Source organism: Carya illinoinensis, chromosome 15 (genome assembly GCF_018687715.1).
Source record: "Carya illinoinensis cultivar Pawnee chromosome 15, C.illinoinensisPawnee_v1, whole genome shotgun sequence".
NCBI lineage: Eukaryota > Viridiplantae > Streptophyta > Magnoliopsida > Fagales > Juglandaceae > Carya > Carya illinoinensis.
In genome coordinates this window covers 43,784,050-43,791,873 of record NC_056766.1, presented here as the reverse complement: position 1 = coordinate 43,791,873, position 7,824 = coordinate 43,784,050, and the positions used below count along the sequence as shown (strand labels likewise).

The window sequence follows — 7,824 nt, the reverse complement described above, 5'->3', positions numbered from 1 at the left end:
ATGAGAATTTCCTACGTACTTGGAAGTAGAAAACTACAACTACATCGACTTATCGTTGATTAACTTTCATGCAAATTTCATAAGGAAGCTTGAACCTCACACAAATCCAGAATACCCAGTGTCCCCTCATCCACCGGCACACAAATTTTACTCCAAGAGATCCTTTTTTTTTTTTTTTTTGTGTTCCTCTGAAGAGCCCCATAAAAAGGTTGAGAAAATCCTCTTTATCCCCGAGATCAAACCTTTTGGTAAATTCAAGACCGAAGTATGTGTATAGGCATACTATTCAAGACATGTTTGAGAAGAACAATTTTACCTCCAAATGAAAGAAGCTTACTCTTCTTGCTCGACAACTTCTTTTGCATTTTTACCAACAAAGAATCAAAAACTCGGATGGTCATTCGTCCCACAATTAACGGAACACCCAAATACGTACACGGCCAACTACCTTCCTCAAATTCCGACATAGTCTTCAATTCAATTTTCCGGCCAGCCGAAATAGAGGATGAAAAATACATTGACGACTTGCTCGAATTAATTAATTGACCAGACATCACTTCATACCTCTGTAAAACTCCCATAAGATTCTGAATAGAGGACTTGCCCCTATTAACAAAAATCAAAATGTCATCCGCATATAATAAATAAGAAATCAAAGTACCACCACCAGGATGGAAAGGCTTAATCCGACCCCGACTAAATCCTTTATGAAGCATCCAAGAGAGGGTCTCCTTCGACAAAATAAATAGATAAGAAGAGAGTGGATCACCTTGGCATAGTCCACGTGACGGCTTGAAAAAACATTTGGAGCATCCATTTAGCATCACCGAGTAAAAAGGGGAGGAGACAACATTAAAAACAATATTTCGCCATTTTTCAGAGAATCCCAACCTGCGAATAATCTCTAGAAGAAAATTCCAATTCACTCTATCGTAAGCTTTGGCCATATCAATCTTTAACAATACATTGCCCCCTCTTACCTTCCTATTAATACCTTGAACCAATTCCTAAGCCAATGAAATATTTTCAAAAATGCTTATAGATGGAATGAACGCCGCCTGCTCAAGAGAGATTATTTAACCAGAATCGGCGCAAATCGAAAGACCATAATCCTTGACATAATTTTATAGACAATCGAGCAAAGGCTTATCGGGTGAAACTGGCCAAATCCCAAAGGCTCGTCAACCTTCGGAATGAGGACTAAATTAGTAGCCCCAAAAAAGGTAGAGAGTGGCAGTTCTACAAAGAAATCCTCAACCATCTCCAAAAAGTCCTCTTTCACAATGTCCCAAGCTAACATGAAAAAACATGCCGCGAAACCGTCGGACCCGAACTACTGTCAGTCGGGATAGACCTAAGAGACCTCTTTATTTCATCCAATCTCGGTGCAGCACATAGGGCCTCGTTGTCCTCCATGGTTACTACCGGCTGAATTAACTCCAACTCATCGACGTTGGTCTCAATCGGTGACACCAAAAGTAAATTCTTAAAGAATTCAACTGCCTCTTAACAATTCTTTTATTCTGTTTCTTGAGCCGCATTTTAACAATTCTTTTATTCTGTTTCTTGAGCCGCATGGAAGCATGAAAAAAACTTGTGTTAGCATCCCCTTTAGCCAACCACTTAATGCATGACTTTTGGCAGGCCATCACTTCCTCTCTATGAACCCACTGCGAATGATCTTGTTTACAACTCAACTAGTCATTCTCAATCTGAGTCGAATAGGAATTAGACAGCAGAACTTGCAATTCTGAGATGCGGTCCTCTACTTTTTTTAACTCCACCTCCACCCAACCAAAGACCTCCCTATTCCATATCCATAAAGCACGCTTCAACCTTTTCAATCTCGTACTAATACGGACCATGGCACACCCTTCGACTCTTTCATTCCACACTGCCTGTACTAACGGAAGGAAGCTCTCATGTGAGCCCCACATGCGAAGAAACTTGAAAGGCCACAAAACATCCAACCTTTCTCTATTGAGCTGCACCAACAATGGCGCATGATCCGAAGAAGTCCTAGGTAGATACAAAACAGTAACAACACCAAAATAATTTGAGAAGGGCAAACTCACTAGGATTCGATCCAATCAAGCCCAAATTCTTCTGCCCCCTAGCCTACCGTTACACCGTGGTAATCGATTACCTTCACAAGGCAGGTCCACAAGCGCACACTCATGGATACAATCATAAACTCTCTCTTTGCCCGAGGGGCCTCCAATAGACCACCCACCTTTTCACTATTATCTCGAATAATATTGAAATCCCCCCAATGAACCATGGAAGCCCAGAAGGATTTTGGGACTTTAGAAACTCCCATAATTCCAATCTTTTAGCCTAAAAACAGCTAGCATAGACAAAATTTGCAAGCACCCGACAATTCCCATGAACAAACCAACCACTAATAGCTTGATCTGACAAAGAAATCAATTCGAACTCAAACTCAACAGCCCAAAAGATCCAAAAATTTCCCCAAACCTCAGCATTATTCAAACAAAATGGGAACTTCATCCAACGTGCCCATCTATTGCACTTATTAGAATTTAAAAAAGGTTCTAAAATGGCCACCACAGAAGAACGACTTTTATTTAAAATATGCCGAAGTCTACTCTTCGACGAAAGAATTTTCCTAATATTCCATGTAAGTATCTGCGTAAAAAAAGTAAAGAAATTTTTTAGAGTGAGTGCGACGCTACAAGACCACAATCAATTTTTCCTTTCGTATCCCTTTTACTTTTTTTGGCGGAACATGCATGTTTGGATCGGAATCAAAAGATTTGGCGGCTAACTCATTCAATTCCTCTTCAAAATCGCCGTCAGACCCATCCTTGGATCTAATGTCCACGTGAATCAACTCTTCCTCATCTAGAAAATCCTTTTCGCCCAACCCACCTAGTTCAAACTCTAAAGCTTCATCCACTAGTCGCAGATTACTTCTTGGCTCGAAATCTTGCAGGGTGTCTTGGTCTTCCTCCCCACAATCTGCCTCTGTAATCTCAAACCAGTTTTCCAGGTGCTTATGCGACGTCCCCTGCTCTATACCATGCTCATCTACTGCCTCCCCAATCAAAGGACCATCGATAGCCTTAACCGCCCCTGCCTCTAAATTTAATGCCTTTGACGAATCACCATTGCCCAACTCCACACATTCCTCAAATAATTTCCCATCCATCGATACATACCAGACACTAGATACCCCTTCGTGAAGCCCTTCCCTTTGCGCTCGGATGGACTCTAGAATGACTTCTCTTTTGGATTTCGAAGGTTCACCCACCACATTTTTCGATACATTGCCTATCGTTTCACCATTCCTATTGCCCACTACCTTCCACATGTTTATTTTAGCCTTCTTCTTCCCGTCCTCCTGCACCAACCTGTTAAAAATATTCTTCTTCCCCTCCGTAGGATATTCATGCTTGGAGCGGTGACTTTCAACATGATCCTATCTTCTGCAAAGAGTACAATACACTAGGGTGGATTAAAAAAGACCTCTTGAAAATGGCTTGTCGCAAGGCCCGGGGACCCAACCAAAATGATTTACACTGCGGCTACGAAACATCTACTTCAACAAAAATTCGTGCGGCCTCTGGACGAGTTACACATGTTGTAGTGTTATCCCTCTTGAGATATTGGCCAATACCATTCCCCATACTCCGAAACATCGATTCCTGAAAATAATATAGGGGCAAACCCGGTAAAGTAATCCAAACAGGAACCCAAAGGGAATCCTTGTCTTCAACAAAATCCATAGTCCAATGAAAAACCCGAAACGGGACTCCATGTATCTCGAAATTCCCTCTCGCCATCACACTAATAAAATCTTCCTCTTGTGCCATCTGGACCAATACATTCCGTGGATTCCGCAATTGCCCAACCATCGGCATCAATTTCAAACCCCAACGAGTTTTGATAAACGCCCGAATATTATCTAGTGAAGGCTGTCGACGAAGGAATTTCAGAACCATAGAGAACCAAAAAGGCTCTGCAGATTGCTAAATCTCTGCTTTCGAAAACATGAAAAACATTGTTTTATCTTGGAACCTAGGTTCTTGAGGGGGAAGAGGCACCTCATGCAAAAGTTGAGGCTTCGCAGCCACCACGTGTATAAACGCTGCACCAACGCTTGGCGCATGTTCAGTACGCTAGAACGTTCCAAATGTCCTTCCTTGGATTATGGGTGCTCCAGCCCTGCCGTGGGAGGCAGAAGGCGAGCGGCTACAGCCATAGGTTGATCGCCTCCAATTCGTATAGAGAAAAGAAGCCCTACGCCACGTCAGTAGTTAATTCTCCTCCTTACTGTAGCTTGGTATGGCATTTCTGCACGCATAAGGGTTATACACACCCTTTTACTGATATAAGAGCTGATAATGGGTAGATTATCAGATAACACTCCTCAATGAGTGAAATAATAACAATACAACACAAACTATATCTCTCTCAAAATAAACAAGGATTGAGGTTCAATACTTAGAGAAGAGAGATTGAAAGTTTTGAGTGAATGTTATAAAACTTGAAATGATGTGTGTATATTCTTGTTATTGTAAATTTGAAGGTCTCAATTGAGCTATTTCTAGACACATGAGACTTTATATTTAAATTTAAAAAGATTCTCATGTCAAAGACGAAATCATTCACTTTTAAAAAAATTTAAATAAAAAGTTTTTCATTTTTGCAATTGTCAAATTCAACATCATTTACTTTTCAAAAATTTCAAACTTAAATCTTTTTACTCTTTGTATATGACAAAAGGAGCATTATTTACTTATCAAAATTTTCAAACAAAAACATTTACATTTTGCATATGTCAAAAAGAGTATCAATCACTTTTAAAAATATTAAAACAAAACATGTATATGTGAAAGATGACAATCAATCATTTTTCAAATTTTCAAAATTCAAATTTTTAATCATGATATGTATATGTGAAAGATGGCAATTAATAATTTTTAAAAAATTCAAATTTAATTTTCAAAAAATAACATGCACATAGGAAAATGCAATTTAATGTTTTATGAGAAAATATTAATTTTTAGTCTTAGTCCTAAATTTAAATTTTTTAATAGATATACAAAATTACTTTAAGAGCTTTATTTGTGAGTTTGTTCCATTTTTTGCTGATGCTTGGTTCGTTAATGTGCTTGGCTTCACTGTGTAGACAATTTGAACTTGAGATTACTTTATATTTGAATTCATTTATTATTATCAAAATTTATATGTAGATATATAATTATATGAAACTTGAAATTTCAGATTCAATAGTAACTATTCCAAATTTATTCTTTAAAAGTTAAGGTTTAGTTTGTTTTCACAATTTTTTAAATTTTCAAATAAAATAAAATAAAATATTTTTAAAATATGGAATAGGATGTGGATTGCTTTTTACTTAAAAGTTAAGGCCTAATTTATTTTCATAATATTTTTCAATATATCTAATTTCATTTAATCTAATGATTAAAGTTTTTTAAATTTTTAACTAAAATAAAATATAGAATTTAATTTTTTAAAATTTTCAATAAAAATAATATTAAAAAAATATATTTTATTTAACTTTTAATTTAATTTAATATTTTTTTGAATAGAAAGAAAATTTTCTTACTCCAATGTTTACGAAGGTGTAGGTTTCGGACGCGAATGCTGTTGATTCATTCCAACGGATCTCTTTCACATGTATATAATTACTGTTTAAAGACAAGACGTTTCACTGTGACACGGCTGTCAGCTTTCACTCAGCCTCTCAGAGAATCCGTGCTCCATGAGCGAATCTTGTACCTTATTTTCGCAACTGTGAACCCGGGCCCTGTGTGTTCTGCCTCCTCTGCCATCTGCATTACTGCTCGTGGGCTGGTCCGAGGGAGGTCGAACAGCTATATTGTAGAACCGCCATCTTGAAGTTGGACCATGCCCAAAGCCAGAATAGGCACCACCTCGACTCCCTGCAAGCACCGAACCGCCATCGTGAAGTTGGACCACTCAACAGATCGGCAATCACGGTTCCAAGGATGCGCTCCTTCCGGGTAAGCACAAGAGATTTTCCCATTTGTGTGAATCTTTGACCGAAGTCCATTTTTGAGTTTGATATTTCGGGTTTATTATTTTTAGCATCTGGATTGAACTTTATGTGTGCATTTGAAACATTATTTGTGCAAAGATAAGCAGAAAGCGCATTTGAGTGAACTCTGCTTGGGAATTACATAACTGTTCTCTACTTAATACAGAAAATAGTTTTAGAATTTTAGAAGATGAGTGGTCTGCTAGAAGCTTTGTTAAGATGTATTTGCATGAACTTGTTTCTCACTAAGTTAATGAATAGGGTAATGCTAGCTGGTTTTTGTCAGAGGGTGGTTCAAGCATTTTTATTATATTGAGAAGGTTTTGGTGGGGGGGGGGGGGGGGGGGGGGGTGTGGGTTTTGGTTGGAAGGGCCTGTAGGTTGTGGTATTGGTGTCATGCAGGTCTGCGCAGACAGAGATAGATGAGAAGCCAAGTCTATTTTTTTGGTATGAAGAAAAGGGATTAAGCTGTTGGAAGGGCCTGTTTTTAGGTTCGCACCATTTGATCGATGCGACATGATCGATCATCGATCTTTTGTGACTTAATAAGCACAAATGAGTTGTCTAATAAGCACCTAGATTTTTCATTGGAATGAGAAAACTCTTGACAATTTAAGTTCTGCTTGTTAGCTTAGGAGAAGCTGGTATTGTTTTTGTACTAGCCCACCATGCAGGTCTCATCAAGGCCCTTAAGCAGAATGAACTTAAGCACACTATCCTAGCCCACCATGCAGATCTCACCAGAACTCATCAAGGCCCTGGAAGCAATTGTAGACAGTGTTGCAGCAAGGAGAAACTTGGATAGTATTATGTATAGGGAATTCATTAGGAAGCGGAGTAAATTAAAGGCTCAACAAGTAGTGGATCGGATGCTAGATTTGGCAGCGCTGGGCTGTGTATCCAGTTGTTGGAGGCGGTTACCCCTCCTCTACCACCTGAGCAATATAGTCGTGCAGTGGAACAACTGCTTGTTCCTATTGTTTAGGAATTCTTCTTGTTGATGGCCCCAGATCGCAGAGCACAATTGGTGTTGTCGTGGGAGTGACCAGGCATATCCGCCCTTTGAACTTTGATAATTTAGTGGTTAATTTAGGCTTATCATCATAGTGATAAGCCCAAAATCTCGAACAATGGTGCAAAGTTAGATAATTTTGGCTACTTTTTATGAAACTAGTTTTCCATAGTTATGTTTGTTACATTGCCATAATTTCTTGGATTGAACTTTTTTTTTTTTAGGAGTTTTTAGTCTTGATCGAAAGGGCTGACCAGTACAAGCTAAGTTTTCTCTCAGTACAGCCAAAATTTTGATGAGTTTGGTGGGTTTTAATGGGTTTTAACGGTGAGATTACATTTGAGTGTCGAGTTTTAGGTGAGATTAGTGTGATTATAGCCCTGGCCGATCCGACCTGACCCGAACAAACCCACTTCTGATTGGGACTTCCATTCCGCATTTCCGAAAAATGAATTCAGTGAGGCTATTCCGACCCAATCTTCTTTCTTTTTCTTTTTCTTTTTTTAATTATTATTAATGTAGAGTTACGGAGTATTAAAAATGTTCGGATGGATTTAAGGAGAATCACAGAACCCCTTTTTGAAGGAAATTATGCATATGCAGCTTATGTTCAAGACTTGAATACTTTTACTTTGGATCTTAGACATTAAATTTCTACCACTTCCGTGGACATATTCTACATTGCTATGTATATTAGATGGCAAGTATGAATTCTTTGCAAAATTGCAGTTCACAAAAATCAAACCTTTTGATTATCTCCCTT

At 38.5% G+C, this 7,824-nt stretch overlaps 1 long non-coding RNA gene across 1 annotated transcript; it reads left to right on the top strand.

The window, feature by feature from the left end:
- Positions 1–5,743: 5,743 nt before the first annotated feature.
- Positions 5,744–7,236, top strand: LOC122295974. Its single transcript, XR_006238343.1, has 2 exons — positions 5,744–6,014; positions 6,784–7,236. It is a non-coding gene; the product is annotated as an uncharacterized LOC122295974 (long non-coding RNA).
- The last annotated feature ends 588 nt before the right edge of the window (positions 7,237–7,824 follow it).